The 20616-nt window shown below is 38.9% G+C and overlaps 1 protein-coding gene across 9 annotated transcripts in view; it reads right to left on the bottom strand.

The window, feature by feature from the left end:
- SYNE2 (spectrin repeat containing nuclear envelope protein 2) overlaps positions 1-20616 on the bottom strand; it is a 316121-nt gene that overhangs the window by 240078 nt on the left and 55427 nt on the right. The gene's annotated exons all lie outside the window — the stretch shown is intronic.

Below are 20616 nucleotides of genomic sequence, written 5' to 3'. Positions count from 1 at the left end.
TCCCCACCTTCACTGTAACTGTCCTGGTCCGTGTTAACTCAGATCAGGAAACCGCTCTGCTCCAGACCCTGCGAGGGCTCCTCACTCCACTCCTTAAAACGGCTACAAGTCCCACACCACCTGCCCCCCCTCACCCCACCATCTTCCTTTTGCTCATTCCACTCCACCACTCTGGCCTACCTGGTTTTTTATTTGTTTGTTTCTTCAAATTCTCTAAACACATTCCCACCTGACGGCTTATGCACCAGCTCTCTTTTCTTCCAGGAATACTCTTCCTACAGATATCTCCACAAGCTAACTCCCTCTTCTCCTTCAAATCTTGGTTTAAATGGCACTCATCTGTAAAGGTCTATTCTGACCCTCCTAGTTTAAACTGTAACAACACTATTTCTGCCTGTTGTCCTGCTTGATTTTTTTCTTTTCTACAGTACTCACCACCTTTAACATTCTATGCAAGCTACATATGTAGTATTGTTCAGTCGCTCACTTGTGACCCACGCTTTGCGAATCCATGGACTGCAGCATGCCAGGCTTCCCTGTGCTTCACCATCTCCTGGAGTTTGCTCAAACTCATGGCCATTGAATCGATGACGCCATTCATCCATCTCCTCCTCTGTCACCCCCTTCTCCTCCTGCCCTTAATCTTTCCCAGCATCAAGGTCTTTTCCAGTGAGTCGGCTCTTCGTATCAGGTGGCCAAAGTACTGGAGCTTCAGCTTCAGCATCAGTCCTTCCAATGACTATTCAGGGTTGATTTCCTTTAGGACTGACTGGTTTGATCTCTTGTTGTCAAAGGGACTCTCAAGAGCCTGCTCCAGCACCACAGTTCATCATTTCTTCAGTGCTCAGCCTTCTTTATGTTCCAACTATCACCATGTGTACATGACTACTGGAAAAACCATAGCTTTGACTATACAGACCTTTGTCAGCAAAGTGATGTCTCTGCTTTTTAATACACTGTTTGTCATAGCTTTTCTTCTAAGAAGCAATAGTCTTTTAATTTCATGACTGAAGTCACCATCTGTAGTGATTTTGGAGCCCAAGAAAATAAAGTCTGTCACTGTTGTCTTTTTCTCCCCCCATCTATTTGCCATGAGTTGATGGGAACAGATGCCATAATCTTTGTTTTTTGAATGTTGAGTTTTAAGCTAGCTTTTTCACTCTCCTCTTTCACCTTCATCAAGAGGCTCTTTAGTTCCTCTTCACTTTCTGCCATAAGAGTGGTATCATCTGCTTATCTGAGGTTATTGATATTTCTTCTGGCAATCTTGATTCCAGCTTGTGCTTCATCTAGTCCAGCATTTCGCATGATGTACTCTGCATAAGTTAAAAAAGCAGGGTGACAATATACAACCTTGACATATTCCTTTCCCAATTTTGAACCAGTCTGTTGTTCCATTCTGGTTCTACCTGTTGCTTCTTGACTTGCATACAGGTTTCTCAGGAGGCAGGTAAGATGGTCCAGTATTCCCATCTCTTGAAGAATTTTCCACAATTTGTTGTGATCCACACAGTCAAAGGCTTTAGCATAGTCAATGAGGCAGACGTAGATGTTTTTTGGAATTCCTTTGTTTTTTTGATGATTCAACAGACATTGGCAATTTGATCTCTGGTTCCTCTACTATTTCTAAATCCAGCTTGAACATCTGGAAGTTTTTGGTTCACATACTTTTGAAGCCTGACTTAAAGGATGTTGAGCATGACCCTTGCCAGCATGTGAAATGAGTGCAGTTGTGTGACAGTCTGAACATTCTCTGGCATTGCCCTTCTCTTGGATTGGAATGAAAACTGACCTTTTCCAGTCCTGTGGCCACTGCTGAGTTTTCCAAATTTGCTGGCATATTGAGTGCAGCACTTTCACAGCATCATCTTTTAGGATTCAAAATAGCTCAGCTGGAATTCCATCACCTCCACTAGCTTTGTTTGTAGTAATGCTTCCTAAGGCCCATTTGACTTCACATTCCAGGATTTCTGGCTCTAGGTGAGTGATCACACCATCATGGTTATCCAGGTCATTAAGACCTTTTTTTGTACAGATATTCTGCATATTCTGGCTACCTCTTCTTAATATTTTCTGCTTCTGTTAGGTCCTTACTGTTTCTGTCCTTTATTGTGCCCATCTTTGCAATAAATGTAAATAAATAAAATGTTCCCTTGGTGTCTCTAATTTTCTTGAAGAGATCTCTAGTCTTTTCCATTCAATTGTTTTCCTCTGTTTCTTTGCTTTGTTCACTTAAGAAGGCTTTCTTATCTCTCTTTGCTCTTCTTTGGAACTCGGCATTCTGAGGGGTATATCTTTCCTTTTCTCCTTTGCCTTTCACTTCTTTTCTCAGCTATTTATAAGGCCTTCTCAGACAACCATTTTGCCTTGTTGCATTTCTTTTTCTTGGGGATGGCTTTGATCCCTACTTCCTGTACAATGTTACAAACTTCTATCCATAGTTCCTCAGGCACTCTGTATATCATATATGTAGTAGGTTTATCATTTAATGTCTTGCTCTCCTCACAATAGAATTTAAGCACCACACAAGAAAGATGTTTCATCTGTGAAATATTCCAGGGCCTGTAAGAGTCTAGCCAGATTCTAAATAAATATTTGCTAAAAGAGTAGGAATAACAATAATTTTACTAATTATTATTGTTATATTTTAGTTACTGTACTGAGAAGGTCAAACCTACCCTTATGTGTTTGCATTCCTTCCTTGAAAAGCTGTCTGTTCTATCTTCTAAAACACTGTTTTCCTTTGACTCTTCCCATTCACCCCTACTAATCTCTAACACGGTTAAACTGAATGGCTGGCATGACACGTAGTTTGAGTTCTCAAAAATGTTTTAATCTGATGACAGCTCAGGGTAAGAAAATGAAGAGAACCTGAGTAAATGGGATTTTAGGGTCTTTGTATAATTGTGACTAACTAGAGATTAAAGATGCACTGAACCTTGCTGGATTTCCTCAACTTTTTAAATCCATTTCATTTTTTCTGTATTACCAGCTGAAATTAGTTGTAGCTCATTTACACATTAAAGGGTGCTCAATAGTTGAGCACCCAATCCATAACCTACACAAACAAATATAAAATAACCAAAAATTTCCAAAGAAAACCTTGTTATCTCCAACCCAATTTGATTAAAATCTAATAAAAGCAGTCAGTACAAATCCCCACCCAGAACTCTACAGTTGGCAATTGAAACCTGCATGAAAAGCTTTAAAAAGGAAATTTCATGACTTTTAATGAATGCATTGTCCAAATTTACAGGGTACTTGGTCATCCTGGAAATCAGAAACCTTCAAATGCAACAAGGACCCTTTGCTAACAGCAAACAAAGATGTCCCAGGTGTCACTAAACACCCTTATAACCACTCGACTGAATGGTTTTTGTCTGTGCCATGTCACTTATCCCTTGACACTTTTTCCCACACTTCCATACTGTCTTACCCTTGAAAAGTGCTATTAATTCAACAGGAATCAGAGCCAAATAGCTCACCCTATGGCAAGATAAGTAGCCTTTTGTTCTTTTCAAAGGTTGACCCTTTGGGGAAAAAATAATTGAGATCCACATGCTTTAAAGCAACTTAATTTGAGTGGGTGAGATTTTATTAATATTGGGTTTTATTTTTTAACTTTCTAATAAAATAATAAAACTTTTCACAGAATGGCATGAAGAGAATAGGACCTTTTATTTTTTTATTCTATTTCTTTAATTTCTTAAATTTAACTTTATTTTATATTATAGTTGTGTTAGTTTCAAGTGTACAGCAAAATGATTCAGATATATATGTACATATATACACCTGTTCTTTTTCATATTCTTTTACCACACAGGTTATTAAAGAGTATTGAGTAGAGTTCCCTGTGCTATACAGTCTTTGTTATCTATTTTATATATAATGGTACATACATGTTAATCTCAATTTCCTAATTTATTCCTCCCCACCTTTCCCCTTTGGTAACCATGTTTGTTTTCTAAGTCTGTGCGTCTATTGCTGTTTTGTAAATAAGTTCATATGTGTCATTTTTAGATTTCACATATAAGTGATATCATAAGATAGTTGTCTTTCTCTGTCTGACTTACTTCATTTAGCATGATAATCTCTAGGTCCATTCATGTTGCTGCAAAGGGCATTACTTCATTCTTTTTTAATGGCTAAATAATGAGAACAGGACCTTTTAATCAGCAGATGTTAGGGATGGAAAAAAACAAAAGCAGAAAGAGAATAATAAAATCTACCATAATGATGAGTTTCTTAAAATACCAAGAAGAGAGTGAGAAAATCTCTCTCCTGATTTTTTTAAGGCAAATAAGAAATACGTATAAGAAAGGAAAATGTAGTCAGTGAATTTTATTCAGGCCCATATAGGTGTCCTTGATTATCATTCTTGGAAAAAATCTGGCTGAGTTTGAGAAAGGAGGCATTAGAAGGAAAAGATTTTCTCTAGGTGTCATTACCATAAAAATACATTTAATCCCTGAGTTTGTTCTTATTCAATCTGCCTTTTGTGAGCTGGCAACTCATATCTTTAGCTGGAGGGGAACTTAAATGAAAACAAATTGAGTTAAGCTCAATTAAAGAGGGTGGATTATAAATTCATTACTAAGCTCATTATAAAACTACCATGGCCACTGGGTCTCAGCAAGGTCCAGTTTCACAAAAGTTCACCTAAAAATGTTGACTCCAGCAGTCCTTCCCGTTATTAAAAGTTCAAAGACAGCCACCTAGGCATAAGAATCTCTAATTTACATTTTCACTAAAATACAGAGCAATACATTACTACAATGTGGCTTCTCCAAGAAGGTTCTCTACTGCATGAGGTCACCAACGAAGCTTTGTAACCTCCTTCTACCCAGGAATTTCCCTTTCTACTGGTGGATTGCTGATTACAGCTTTACTGCACATGGCCCCAGATTTATTACTTGGATCTTTCATTCTCACTAAAATCTTTTGATCATTCCCTAATTCCTTATTGAATTCTTAGTCTAACACTCTAGGTCATTCATAATCTGACTCTGACCAACTTTCTCCTGACTCATCTCCCATAACTTCTCCACTCATATCCTACTGCCCTGGCCAAACCAGAGTATCTACAATTCCCCAATTGAGTTGCACTGTTTTCTGCATCAATATGCTATGTACCCTCTGGATTGGACAATTCTTGCATATCCCTCTGGACCCACAGAAACCCCAGCACCCAGCACATGGGGGATGTTAGATTGACATTTGTTAAAATAAGACATATCCTGTTCAGTGTTCCCTTTGCAAAATAGAAACAGTCTCTTCTGGCTCTGGCTTACCACAACACTTTGTTGGATCTTTTTTTTTTAAAATCTTTACCATTAGAAAGTATATAATTCTCATAAAACATTTTTTCAAACAGTAATAGAATTCAATTATTCTTAACTTCCCCAAACACCCACTTTCCTTGCCCTGAGACAACATTAATTAACAATCTCCTGTACATCCCTTCTAGATTAGGCAGCAAAGAAAAGAAACTCTAAAGGGCAAGGATTTGTTTTGATTAGTCACTGGGTCTCTAGCTCCAAGAAGTAAAAGACACAGGGTCAAAACTTGTCGACTGAATGAATGAATGTATATGCAAATTAATTACTATACATGATTTTTTTTTTAAGTTGATCATTCAAAAAAACATGATTTAGGTATACTATTTAAAGTTGAAAAGCATCTGTTAAACCATAAGAAAATTTTTTAAAAGATCATAAACCTTCTACATTAACAGGAAGCAAGAAAATTATATCTAGCTAGTAAAAAGAACAAAGTAGATATATATGTGCCCATGTGTGTGTGTGTACTTTCTTAAGTGAAAAAGAGCATGTTATAAAGTAATGTGTTTATAATTATCGCATCTGTATTTTTATGACAGGATAGCTCCATGAAAAACTTAACAGTTTTGTTTCTATCTCACTGTAATTACCACTTCCTGCTCATGTACTGTGGTCATGCACCTGCAAATGGCTTCTCTCCTATTCAGTGTACAAACCTTAAAACTAAACCTTTACCCTTTTGTGTTTTTGTTTCCTCTTAACCCAGTGCCATGCAGAGAAGAGATACTCAATAAATTTAGCTGACAGAAAGATTTAGTAAAGATTAAAAGACTGAAGCTCAAACTGACCTGTCGTTGCCTGGAGAAGAATTTATTGGCAACTGTTACTAGGCCTAGGTCTTATCCTAATCCTTGTTTTAAAAACCCCTGGGCAACTTTAGACACAGTTGGGGAGGGAAAGAGGGGGACAAATGGAGAAAGCAGCATCAACATATATACACCATCATGTGTAAAACCGATAGCTGGTGAGAAGTTGTTGTATAACACAGGGAGACCAGTCTGGCATCTGGGATGACCTAGGGGGTGGGATGGGGGAGAGGGGACTATATATTTTATACATATAAAAATAATGTATAATTATGGTTGAGTCATATTGCTGTGCAGCAGAAAGCAACACAACACTGTAAAAATTAAAAAGCAACATAAAACTCAAAAAAAGTAAATAAATAAAGTGATTAAATAAAAATCCCTGGGCAATTTCTTTCTCCTGCTAAGAAAATGTCTTGAACAAAAGGGCAGGTACTAATGAGGCCCTGTTGCTCTCCTTGAAACAATCCTGCCAACTCCTTGTTAGTTGGGACAGCCACAGTAAGGATAGATAAATTCAGTAAGACAATACTGCAACACATTTTATTTTTTATTCATATTAATATTTAATATTCCATGTCTCATTTTCACATTTTAGTACATTTACCATGATAAGCAACTGGCCCTCGCCTCTATCTGATTCCCTGGAAAAAGTGGGAAACAAAGACTTACAGTTCACTGATCCTGATTTCCCTATTAACATTTCTTTTTTTTTTTCCATTTATTTTTATTAGTTGGAGGCTAATTACTTTACATCATTGCAGTGGTTTTTGTCATACATTGAAATGAATTAGCCATGGATTTACATGTATTCCCCACCCCGGTCCCCCCTCCCACCTCCCTCTCCACCCGATCCCTCTGGGTTTTCCCAGTGCACCAGGCCCGAGCACTTGTCTCATGCACCCAACCTGGGCTGGTGATCTGTTTCACCCTAGATAATATACATGTTTCAATGCTGTTCTCTTGAAACATCCCACCCTCGCCTTCTCCCAGAGTCCACAAGTCTGTTCTATACATCTGAGTCTCTTTTTCTGTTTTGCATATAGGGTTCTCGTTACCATCTTTCTAAAGTCCATATATATGTGTTAGTATACTGTAATGGTCTTTATCTTTCTGGCTTACTTCGCTCTGTATAATGGGCTCCAGTTTCATCCATCTCATTAGACCTGATTCAAATGAATTCTTTTTAATGGCTGAGTAATATTCCATGGTGTATATGTACCACAGCTTCCTCATCCATTTGTCTGCTGATGGGCATCTGGGTTGCTTCCATGTCCTGGCTATTATAAACAGTGCTGCGATGAACACTGGGGTGCACGTGTCTCTTTCAGATCTGGTTTCCTTGGTGTGTATGCCCAGAAGTGGGATTGCTGGGTCATATGGCAGTTCTATTTCCAGCTTTTTAAGAAATCTCCACACTGTTTTCCATAGTGGCTGTACTAATTTGCATTCCCACCAACAGTGTAAGAGGGTTCCCTTTTCTCCACACCCTCTCCAGCATTTATTGCTTGTAGACTTTTGGATAGCAGCCATCCTGACTGGCGTATAATGGTACCTCATTGTGGTTTTGATTTGCATTTCTCTGATAATGAGTGATGTTGAGCATCTTTTCATGTGTTTGTTAGCCATCTGTATGTCTTCCTTGGAGAAATGTCTGTTTAGTTCTTTGGCCCATTTTTTGATTGGGTCATTTATTTTTCTGGAGTTGAGCTGGAGGAACTGCAACACATTTTAGCCATGTGTTCCAACAGCCATCCCAAAGAAATTGACCCAAGCTGTTATCCGATAGAAAGGGAATTAAAAACAATAAGGCTACCTCTTCTATTGTTTCTCAAGGAGATGATAACAAATAGAAATAAATGAAGAAACAAATTAAGAGAAAGAAAACACACAGGCACGCACAATCAAAACGAGAAAAGCCTAAAGTATCTTAAGAACAAACAGGAAAACAAATGTGACTGAAACCAAAGGGGAGACTATTAACCAACAGAGAAAGCAAGGGGACAATTTACAGCACATTTTCTTGCAACCAACCATATGCCAAACAAACAAATAAGAAAGAAAAATATATAGTACCAAGACTGAGGCCTCACTTACTGAATCAGAAAAGTGAGTTTAGAGGCTAAGTATTAACTAACATATCTCGTAAGCACACTATGCAACCATGTCTCTACCTCAAAATTCTTTTCATTCAAGTACTTCCTCCCTGGAGAATCTACATTGTCACTACTGAAAAGAAAAAAACAAAAAACAGCAATTGACTGTCAAACCAGCATTCCAGGACTGAAACCACACTCCACCTCCCTACTTCTCCCCAGACTTGTTCTCATCTGTGTTTTCATCTCATGGGTTTGACACCACCATCTTTTATCAGCCCCAGGTACAGCCTATTGCCAAACCCTGCCAGCTTTGCCTCCACGTGGCTCTGGCATACGCACTCCCTTCTCTACGTCTGACGGCCCTCTTGCCTCGCCCACCATCAGCTCCGCTGCAGACCGCAGCCATGGCCCTTCATGTCGGCTCTACTCCCTTCAATCTATTCTCCACTTCACCCAGTAAATCTACCCACAGCAGCTTTTCCACCCTCTGATGGTTTTTCTCTGCTCTGAGGATCAAAAGCAGACCAGCCTATGAAGCCCTGCGTGGTTCACCCACAACATCTCTCCAGCCTCAGCACGTATTAACACTACCCTTCCCTGGTGCCCAGCACTCAAGACACTCTATCTTCTTCCAGGACCTCTAGAAATTACGTTCCTCCTGCCATACCTGCTTGTACCACCCTTCCCCTTCACGTATTTAACTTCTAATTACACTTAGGGCTCAGCTTAATTGTTGCATCCCAAAGGAAACCTAAGCCAATTCGTCTTCCTCTACTACTTAAGCACTTGCCTCAACTTATAATCACTGACAAGGTTAAAAGCATGGACTCTAGATCCAGACTACCTGAATCTGATCCATATTTGCCTATTTTCATCTGTAAAATGGGGATAGCAGTGCCTACCTGAGTTATTAAGAGGATTAAACACTTGTGATGTAGATCAGAGATCAACAACTGATAACCCCAAAGGCCAAATGTAGCCTATCACCTGTTTTTGTAAATAAAGTTATTTTGGAACACAGACACATTCATTTATTTACATATTGTCTGTAGCTACGTTCATGCTAAAATGGCAAGTTGCATTGTAGCAGCAGAGACCATACGGACCTCCAAGTTAAAATATTTACTACTTTGTTCTTTACAAAAAATGTCTATCAATCCTTGGCCCAGAATGCTCAAGCTATACAAATGAATAATAGCTACAACATGGATGAATGTTGAAATCATTATGCTAACTGAAAGAAGCCATCACGAAATACCACATAGTATATGATTCCATTTGTATGAAATATCCAGCGTAGGACAATCTATAGACACAGAAAGTAGATCAGTGGTTGTTCAGGGCTGATGCAAGGAGGAGGAGAAGGTTTTAGAATAATATTGAAAGGGTATGGGGTTTCTTTGGGGGTGGGGGGATGATAAAAACATTCTAAAATTAAGTGTGATGGTTGCACAACTTTGTGAGTATACTAAAAATGACTGACTTGCACACTCTAAGTGGGTGAGCTGCATGGTATGTGAATCACAAATTGAATTATATCTCTATAATGCTGTTACCCACAAAATAACAGCTAAGACCTGTGAACTTCTTTGATTACTATCTGCTTCCTCATTAGCCTGTGAGCCCCAGGAGAGCACAGGCCAACCCTGATTTTGCTCCTCACATTGAGTGCAGTACATACCCCAGTGCATTTCATGTTGTTTGGATTCAAAAAGTATTTGTTGGTTATCTGGCTGGAAGGTGCAAGTGGGGCTTTGCTGCTATTTTTCCCCAGTCAATCCAGAGATTTCAGGTCTTACTTGCCTGGGAAACTCTGACACACAACAAGGAATTTCTGCTCTGGGCCTTAGCATGTAGGATCCAGCCAGGTCGTGTAGCCACATGAGGCAGCCGCGCCCTCATGCAAACACCTGAGACCTTCACACTGAGGCTTTTGTTTCCAGCCACATGGAACACAGCTCCTGGCTCTCTGCAAAAACAAACCTTGCACTTTACAGCACACGAAAATGAGCCCGCAATGCAGATGACATTCCTAGGATCTGCAGTGCTTTTTGTTTCTCTTCTTTCTTACCCTCTTCTGACTCACCTGGGTTGCTCAATAAAAAATATCCATGGAATGAATAAGTCAAAGAAATGACAACATTTCTTTTAACACATATTTCTCACTCCCTACTACTTTTTAACAACCACGTTAACACTGTGAGCACTTTTCTTCTGAAAATCACCTTCCTCTGAAGGTGTGAGCCGGAACAACTTCCATTTGAGCCAGCAGTCCAAACACCTCTGACTTCTGAGTTTAAAAGAGCCAGAGTGAGCTAAAGGGATGGTGCTGTGGATTACAAATCTAGGATTCTTACACTTCTGAATGCCAGCTAATCACCTGGAGGTCAGAGGTTAAGTGCAGGGTTCTATGTCCCAATTCCCAGAGATTATGGCTAAGGGGGATCACAAAGCTCACTCTGAGAAACCCCTCACTGAAGTAATTAGATTGGGTTTATACATGTGACTTATTCTTGAGAAAATACAAGGGAACAGGAAGGACCTGGCAAAAATAGTAATGAAATAATAAACTCTAAGATGTCAACATAATTAATAACTCAAGTATAAGTCTATTCTAACTTATGGGGATCCTAAGACACACTTCAAGGGACTCAGAAGGCATGCCATGTCCAGGAATAAGTAGGACTCAAGGGTAAGGAACAATTAGACTATTTCCTTAAAGTTTCTGGAAATGGTAATCCACTCCAGTATTCTTCCCTGGAGAATCCCATGGACAGAGGAGCCTGGCAGGCTACAGTCCATGGGATTCCAGAGATCGGATATGACTGAGCCACTAACATTTCATTTTCATTTCTAGTCAAGTGCTCAGGCAGGCATTCTGTAAATGAGAAAACTGTGGATATAAAAGATGAAGGATTCGTACCCACTCATGCAATAAGCGTTTATTGAAAATCTACTATGTCCTGGATACTGTGCTCTAGATGTCACATCTGGCTGAGAGAGAAATCCAACTCCAGATGTGTCTGATACCAAAATCCATGTTCTTTTCATTATAATTAAAAATCAGCTGAGAGGCCAGATCTATGTCTCCTCCAGCTATTACCCTATTTCTCTCCTCCCTTTCAAACCCAAACTTCTTGAAAGAATTGTCTACCCTGGCTGTCTTCACTTCCTCCCTTACCACTCACTTCTCAACCCACAAAAATCTGGCTTGTTTCTCTGCCTCTCCACTTAATTCTCAGCTGGGCCACTTATAATATGCCCACTGCTAACCTCATTGATACTTGTCAGTATTTTTTGGACACCTGAAACTTTTGATAGTATTTATTACCCTCTCCTTCTTGAAATATTCTCTTAGGATTCCATGATACCACACCCAGCTGGTTTTCTTTCTACTTCTCTGGACACCCCTTCCAAGCCCTATTATGGGTTTGTTTGGCTTCTTTTATCTCTGGAATGTTCTGTCTAGGCCCTTCTTCTCTTTCGCTAGATATTGTCATCTACTCCCACGGAACCAATTACCATTTATACACTCATCACTTCCACATCTTTACCTTCAGCCCAGGTGTCCGTTTCTCCTGAGCTCCTATGTTTACCCCACTATCTTCTGGGAATCTCCATTCAATTATCCCGGGGACACTCCAAACTCAACATTTCCAGAACTGAGTTACCATCTCCCACCAAAGTTATTCTGCATATTTTCCTCAGTGAATGGTTCCATCGTCTGTTCGTTTGCTAAAGAATAAACCTGAGTCATCTTTGATACTTGCTTCTCCCTCCCTTTCTCACACCCACTCAATCAAAAAGCCCTGATAATTATCTCAATAAAACTGAAATAAAGTAAAAAATTTTTCATATACATCCCTTATATGTAGATCTTAAAAAAAACTTATTCACAAAATAGAAGTAGAGTCATGGATAGAGAAAACAAATGTGTGGTTACCAGGGCATGAGGGGGAAGGAATAAGTTGGGAGATTGGAACGGGCATATACACAGTATTATATATAGAACAGATAACTAACAAGGACCTACTGTATAGCTCGGGGAACTCTACTCAGTACTCTGTAATGGCCTATATGGGAAAAGAATCTAAAAAAAGAGTGGATATATGTATATGCATAACTGCTTCACGCTGCTGTGCAACTAAAACTAACACAACATTGTAAATCAACTATATTCCAATAAAAATTTTAAAAATAAATAAAATAAAAATTTTAAAAATTCAAAGCTCTGAAAATTGGGCCTATTTAGATATGTCTGGATACCCACTTCTCTCTAGCTGTCCTGGCAGCTCCTAGATCAGGACACCATTGCATCTCAGTCAGACTGCGGTAACAGAGTCAACTGGTCTTCCATCTTCACATTCCACCCCATACGACCACAATTTCTACATCACCAGTTCTGAATAAGCGTCTACTCAGAATGCTTCTGTTGCCTTCTCTTGGTCTTAAGAAAAATGTCAAACCTCTACACGTTTACATGACTTCATTTAAAAAAAAAAAAATTTTAGAGTCTTTATTGAATTTGTTACCATACTGCTTCTGTTTTATGTTTTGGTTTTTTGGCTTGAAGGCATGTGGGATCCGAGCTCCTCAACCAGGGAACAAACCCGCACCCCCTGCATTGGAAGGCAAAGTCTTCACCACTGGACCGCCAGGGAAGTCCCTACATGACTTCATCTTTTCATGCTCTCTTTTAAACTCTAAACTTCAGACTCACTGAACATCCATTTCCTTGAATGCCCCACGTTCAAACATCTTCTGGCTTTGATACGCTGTCACCACTGCCTGAAACCCTCTTTCCGACTTCAGCCTTCTCATCTGTTAACACATGTTAGGTCTAAGCTTAGAAATCACTTCCTATGGGAAGCATTCCCTGATCCTCAAGTCTGAGTGAGGTGTTCCTACTCTGGACTTCTACGATACCATGTCACCTCTCTCCTGTAGCACACACCATACCATACTGCCGACAGACTGGTCTGTAGCTTTGTTTCAGGACAGCACTTGCTATGTGCCATTCCCTGTGCTCAGCACTGTGTCTTGTACATCACAAGCATTTAAAAAAATAACTCGCTGAGTAACAAATAAACAAATAAATGAATGGGGCCCTAGGAAAAAACGAACCTATACTTAGGAAAAGCATAACCATTAATGGAATAGTATCTCTTACTTTTAAAAACTCCTATGTTTTCTTTCAACAAGTACCTGACATCATCCTAATTTCTTGAAGTGTTAAGTCACTGTTTCTATTCCCTCACCTCTCATTTTCTCCTTAACTCACTCCAGTCAGGCCTCCACCTCACCACCCGAGTGTAGCGAATGTGTCTGAGCCACCAACTGACTCTGAGCCCAAATCCAGTGGCCATTTGTCTACTCAACACAGTTGACCATACCCTCTTCTTGAAATAGCTTCATGGAGGGGCTTCCAGCCCATCAACTTGCCTGGTTTTCCTTCTTTGGCCTTGACCACTCCTTGGTGATCTTTCGGAGAAGGCAATGGCACCCCACTCCAGTACTCTTGCCTGGAAAATCCCATGGACGGAGGAGCCTGGTGGGCTGCAGTCCATGGAGTCGCTAAGAGTCAGACACGACTGAGCAACTTCACTTTCACTTTTCACTTTCCTGCATTGGAGAAGGAAATGGCAACCCACTCCAGTGTTCTTGCCTGGAGAATCCCAGGGACGGGGGAGTCTGGTAGGCTGCCGTCTACGGGGTTGCACAGAGTCGGACACGACTGAAGCAACTTAGCAGCAGCAGCAGCAGTGTTCTTTGCCTGCTCCTCTCTCTTCTGTTTGACCTCCGAATACCAGAAGACCTAAAAGCGCTGCTCTAGCTCCACAGGTGATCTCAATCAATCTGTGGCTTTAAATGTAAGTACACCAGTCACATCCTGATAGCTGTCAAGTCTCGAGAACTCTGAATCCTTACATTCAGTTATCTACTTGACATCTCTACTCGGATGTCAAATAAGCATCTCATATCTATCACGGCAAAAATAAATGCTTGATTTCCTCCAAAAGTTGTTTATCCACCAAACTTTATCATAATAAACTATATAACTGCTCAATTGCTCAAGGCAAAAATTTAGAAATTATCCTTAATTTCTCCTATGATTCACCCTCACACATCCCAACATTCACAAATATCCTTTGGAAAAAAGAAAAAAAAAAAAATCCATGGTTCTTCATCTATTGCTACCACCCTGGTCCAAATACTATGATATCTCACCATGGCTACAACAAAACTGGCTTTTCTGTTTCCCCTCCCACTCCCAGATAACCCCCTCTCCACCCAGCAGCCAGACTGATCTTTTGGAAAATGTACATCAGATCATGTTACTCCCTTGATTAAAATTTTCCAAAGGTTTCCCTTCCACACACCTTAACCTTATAGCTGACAAATCCCTGCCTGACCCAGCTCTGCCTTGCCTTGCTCTCCAATACCAATCACACTGTCCCTCGTCCACCACAATCCAACCACAACAGGCTGCCTTGGCTCCACAAATTTACCAAGTTTGTGTCTATTTTTGAGTTTTTTCTTAAGCCATTGCCTCAGACTAGAATGCTCTTCCCTAGTTCTTTGCACAGCAGCTCCATCATGTTATTCAATCTCTCCTTAAGTGTATTCTCCTTCTCTGACAACCTGATCTAGAGAAGACACCCAAACAACAATTACATAAATCCGTTTTTAATATTTGATATTTTTGTTAATTATTTATTGTTTGTCTCTTCAATTGAAATGCAAGCATCATGGACACATGAAGTTTGTTGGAGTCATTCACCTCAATAATCCTGCAACCCAAAAGAGCACTTGATTAAAAAAAAAAAAAAATAGTCCTTGATACAAGTGGGGTTTCACGGAACACATGTTGCATGAATATATTAATGAATAGATTGACCTGTATTCATAAAAACTGTAATTATGCAATGAAGCAGTTCAGTGCGAATTCACCTGTACTTTTGAAACATTTTGTTTGGAAGACCTCAAACCACCATGGAAGTTCTGCCAAGTAAACATTCAAACTGAGGCAGACAGAGGCACACAGCAGAACGAGTTCCCACTATGAATATCCTTAACTGAAGACAGGGCCAACAACGGCAACGTTTTGGAAAGACCTTACATGTTACTCAAATTTGAGAAGGGCCACTTGTGTTCTGTATTTGAACAAAGTGCCTCTGACTGCATCACATTTCACTGTCCACGTGATTGGCAGTCCTCTGTGTAGCAAAGGCTGAAAAGACCAAAGCAGACCGAGGGTGCTGCCCCAGCCCAGAGGCAGACAGCAAGTGTGTGCAGCTACTCTTGTCCCTTTTCTACCCATGTTCATTCAACACGTGTCACTTCACAGACCATCAATGACCAAGAGAGATTATTCACCCAGACTCTCATACCTCTCCTGTAAAGATACATGCATTGAGAATGTCATTCACTGCATTTCTCTAATAAAGCATTCACAGCCTTTATCCACCATTTTTAAATGACTCTAAAAATACCTGGTGGCTATCAGTTGTCTTCATCTCCCATACATACTGAGAACAACAAACATCAGTTAGTTTTTACCAAGTTTCTCTGCTGAACGTTCTAGAAAAATGGAACCGTTTGGAAGAATTATAATCACCAATGATGAAACCAGATGAGGGAAGTAATCCCTTGAAGAGGCACATTTACAGTGACCTCTGATTTTTAGAGTATAATATCACACACTAAAACCACTAAATGGTTGTAAATTAATCTCTCGTATTTATTTCAAACTTTACCATTTCCTAAGGGGAAATCATTTTAAGTTTTATTTTTTCTAACATACTACTTCAAGCTCCAAATAAGTACACCCCCTCCCAACACACAGGCATACACAAATGCTCAGAAAAATCTTGTATCTCCCATGGGACTAATTAAAAAGGATTCTGATTTCTATAAGGAATGAATGAGATCTTTGTTAACCTACTTTAACAGGACTCTTAAATGACCCTGGATTTATCTTGCCCTACTTTTCAAAATGTAACTGACCCAGAATAAAGTAAGCTTATCCCCAAACTCCTGGCAAAAACAGAACCAAAGCTCCCAGAAGACGAAACAGTATATACCACTAAAGGGCGGCGGTGGAGGGGGGAAAGTGACCTTTCCCTGAAAAACACTGTTCACCGCAAACACTACTTCTTACAGAGGTATTGTGTTTTTCATTTAATTGAAATATTTTTAAGATTATGAAGCTTTACAATATGAAGGTTAATAATCCTCCAAAAAAGAAAAAAAAAAAGAAAAAGACCTCAGCTATTATGATTTCAGGAATTATCTGGAAGGTTTTTTGTTGGAACAGTACAGCACTGTATAACTTAATTAATTTCTCTGGGTGTAATAATCATCTAATTGGCAAAAAAAAAAAGCCAAGATAATTTGCTTTTATTCATAATAATGAAGCAGTCTGCCTTGGTTAGAGGAGCAAAAGTACTGTCTGCACATTTCTTACTCTTCATTCATCAGTTCCATCAAAATCCCACAGTGGAGACCTGAGTGCAAAAGGGAAGAAATTCTACTCAAAAGCATTTTATTAAATCTACTCCTCTTTCTCAGACTTCACACAGCTTCATTCACTCACTGTCATAAGGCTGAATAGAATTTCTCTAAGAAACACGATACTAAAACACTACTGAGCCCTTAAACATCACATACACACCTCACTGCCTTGTTTCTAAAGAAATCTCTATTTCTATCCTAAGTTTTCTGAACACAGAACAATTTTTCAAATTCAGGGTACTTTATATATATTTTTTCCTCCTAAATTAAATTTTTACTTTATATTGGAATATAGTTGATTTACAATATTGTTTTAGTTTCAGCTGCACAGCAAAGTGATTCAGTTATACACACATCCATCCTTTTTCAGCTTCTTTTCGCATATAGGTTATTACAGAATATTGAATTCCCTGTGCTATACAGTAGGTCTATGTTGATTATCTTTTTCATATATAGTAGTGAGTATATATTAATCCCAAACTCCTTATTTATACTTTTATATTGGAAAGGCCACTCATTTTTTTCATTACACAGTTGTTTATTAAAAGCCTAAAATATGTCATAAATTTCACTGGCAATAAAGATACAAGATTTCCTATGCAGGGTACCTAACACACACTTAGAGGAACTCAGATGGCTGATTAGAACAAGTGATGTCCAAAGACAAAAGGAAACTCCAGCATAAGAAACAGTTACAGAGGGTTCAGCAGCAAAAACTTCAGTGAAGTTCTTATTTGTATTATTTGTTGATGTCACTTTCCCCTGACATCAATAGGCAAAAGCACAGCTTGGCTGCACATCTCGAGAAGGTGCTCAGTCTATTCATCTTTGCAGCCTTAACCTCCTACCTATGGTTGGCATCCAGTATTTACTGACCAACTGAATAAAATTCAACATTACATCACATAATTATGCTTGCAATCTAACTCAATGAAGATAAATATTTTCTAATATTATTAAAAATTATATTTAAATTGAAAGCCATCCTTCAGATAGATACTCAGTAAATCATGAATAAATTAGATTAATAACTAGAGAGACTCACATTTCACTGCTCAGTCCACAAAGCAATGTCTACTCAGAAGGCACAAATGGCTTTTCAATCTTTTAAAATATGTCATCTGGAAGATAACAGCACTAAATAAAACATATGAGCACTGTTTGAAACAAGACAGTAAGTTGGCTGAACGTGGTTTTATACAGGTTCATGCAGATTATTAACTATCCACCAGCATTTTAGCGGAGAAGGCAATGGCACCCCACTCCAGTACTCTTGCCTGGAAAATCCCATGGACGGAGGAGCCTGGTAGGCTGCAGTCCATGGGATCGCTAAGAGTCGGACATGACTGAGTGACTTCCTTTCACTTTTCACTTTCATGCGTTGGAGAAGGAAAGGGCAACCCACTCCAGTGTTCTTGCCTGGAGCATCCCAGGGACGGGGGAGCCTGGTGGGCTGCCGTCTATGGGGTTGCACAGAGTCGGACACGACTGAAGCGACTTAGCAGCAGCATTTTAGCAGAACTGCATGAAAGTTAACTCCTCATGTGGTGCAAAGGTAATAGAATCCACACTCCTTCCTAGTCCTTTGTCCAATGGATGATGATATTCTGTATTTGAATGCTGTTGTTCTAATGAGGTATCATGGGCCCACCTCATTTTTCAAAACAAAATAATGTGCTCCAGGTACATAAATTTCTTCTGTCCTTTTATGGCCCCCAAATTATTATGTGTTAAAAGAAAACTTAAATATGAAATATATTAATTGTCCAAAATAATTCAAAATTGTCACAGCTGCCACTTTAAGTATCACAAGATGAGTCAGCCTAGTCAGTCCATTTCACTTTTTTTTTTTTTTGAAGTATAGTTGATTTAAAATATTGTGTTAAATTCCAGGTGTCATTTTCACTCACTATTAATTTTACTGTCAAATGAGTCCTCTACCTGTGTTATGCTTTTAAGCTTTATACAACATAGGAAGTTCTCAAGAAAGAGTTTCTTTGAAAACAGGATCTTTTATCTACAACAATTTATTTTAAACACATTGATATAAAGTAGTATTTAATGGTCTTATTATTTGATGCTATTATAATAGTGAAAACACACTAAATCAAAAGGGAGGTCTTTGGACATTTTAGTTGCTACTGCTTTATTTCAAGCAGCTCAGCTTCTCACTTTGGCTCTTCTCCATCTTATCCATCTTATTATCCATAGTAAATATCTGCATCATCGTATTATATTATATTACATATTGTAATTGCAGAGTCCACCTAACAGTTTCTTATCTGTCCCAAACTTTCCTACTCACTGCTGTCACTCGAATCCAAGCCAATATTACCCAACACCCAGATATTTGCAAAGTTTTTATTTTTTACTTAACTTTTATTGGACTACAGTTGTTTTACAGTGTTGTGTTACTTTCTTGCTAAACAGCAAAATGAATCGTCATACCTATACATTTATCCCCTCTTTGTTAGATTTCCTTCCCATTTAGGTCACCCCAGAGTACGGAGTAGAACTCTCTAGTTAGTTTCTCCAACTTCACTTTCTCATCCCTCTCAAGTCTTCTCATACCTCAAAGTCATATTAGTCTCCTAAGACACAATCCTGACCACGGACCCTGTCCTCTCCTTCTCAAGTCCCATAGCTACCCGCTATCTAAAAGCATAATCCTCAAACTTCTTGAGCTTGAGTTCAACTTCCTCCAGAATCTTCATCTCAGAAATGCTACTGAAGGGATTTCTCCTTTGATCTCAAAATTAAACAGAATAGCAAAGAAAATCCCATACAACTTGAAAACTCGGTGGTATCATTCAACTTTACCCCCTACTGCTTCTATAATCATATCTGCCCGATACATCAAAGAATTATCCTCTGAACATAACTTTCCCACCTGATGAGCTTAGCAGAGATGTTATTTCAGACCGAAAAAAAAAAAAAAATGTAGTTACCATTCTCTTAGGATAAAAGGGGAGGAAGCACCTATTATTTTGCCAAGTAAGAAATCCAATGGAAAGGTGTAAAGAAATTCTATAATGAAAACCTCGGTTAAGCAAATAGCAGTCATTTATTTCTCTTTTTAAATAGCTTAAACGTTCATATATATAATTTATTTCAAATGTGCACCATCCATAGTAGTACAAAATGCACTAAACTAAAATAAATTCCATTTTTTACATTAATCTGCTCAAATTTACAAATTCCATTTCCTTTTCCTCCCCCAAATCCAACCATTTCAATGCTGTTATCCTCATTACACTAAGAGAACACAAATCTCTCTTTACAAAAAGGACCCTTAAAAATCCCTCCATAAAGACATTTTCTCAAAGATCACACAAATGATGAACAAAGAGAAAGACAAAGTTGCTTGTTTATTGTCCTGCTCTATGAATTTCAGCAAGGCACTGCCTGATTCCTTAGGTCTGATGCCTTTTTGGCCCTGCACACATAAAATACCCGTTTTCATAGCATATCAACAATGATTCACCACATTTCAATGCAGACATTTTAATCTTTCCTTGAGCATATTATTTGCAGGCAAGGTGTGGCAGTAATTGCCTCATCTTAAATAAGTTTTTGGATAAAATAAAACAGGCATTGTTAGTTAAATAGGCCTCTTTCTTCCTTTTAAAAAGGCTCTGAAATGAGGAGGAAAAAACTTTCTTATGAGCAGTCATCCTGAGCCTCTCATTTTACATAAAATCTCTTTCTCCTATTACTCTAAGGATCATTAAGCACGTGTGAATTTTGTGAAATACAAGTCGGCTTACAAAGTGGACAGAGCTGAATGCTTTTAAGACTACTGCCAACAGCCTGCAGTTTGGAAGTAACTAATGTTCATAATGTTATCTATCAATTTTT

This window comes from Odocoileus virginianus, chromosome 6, assembly GCF_023699985.2.
Source record: "Odocoileus virginianus isolate 20LAN1187 ecotype Illinois chromosome 6, Ovbor_1.2, whole genome shotgun sequence".
In the NCBI taxonomy this organism is placed as follows: Eukaryota; Metazoa; Chordata; class Mammalia; order Artiodactyla; family Cervidae; genus Odocoileus; species Odocoileus virginianus.
The sequence above is the reverse complement of the archived record's forward strand: the minus strand, read 5'-3'. Positions and strand labels throughout refer to the sequence as shown.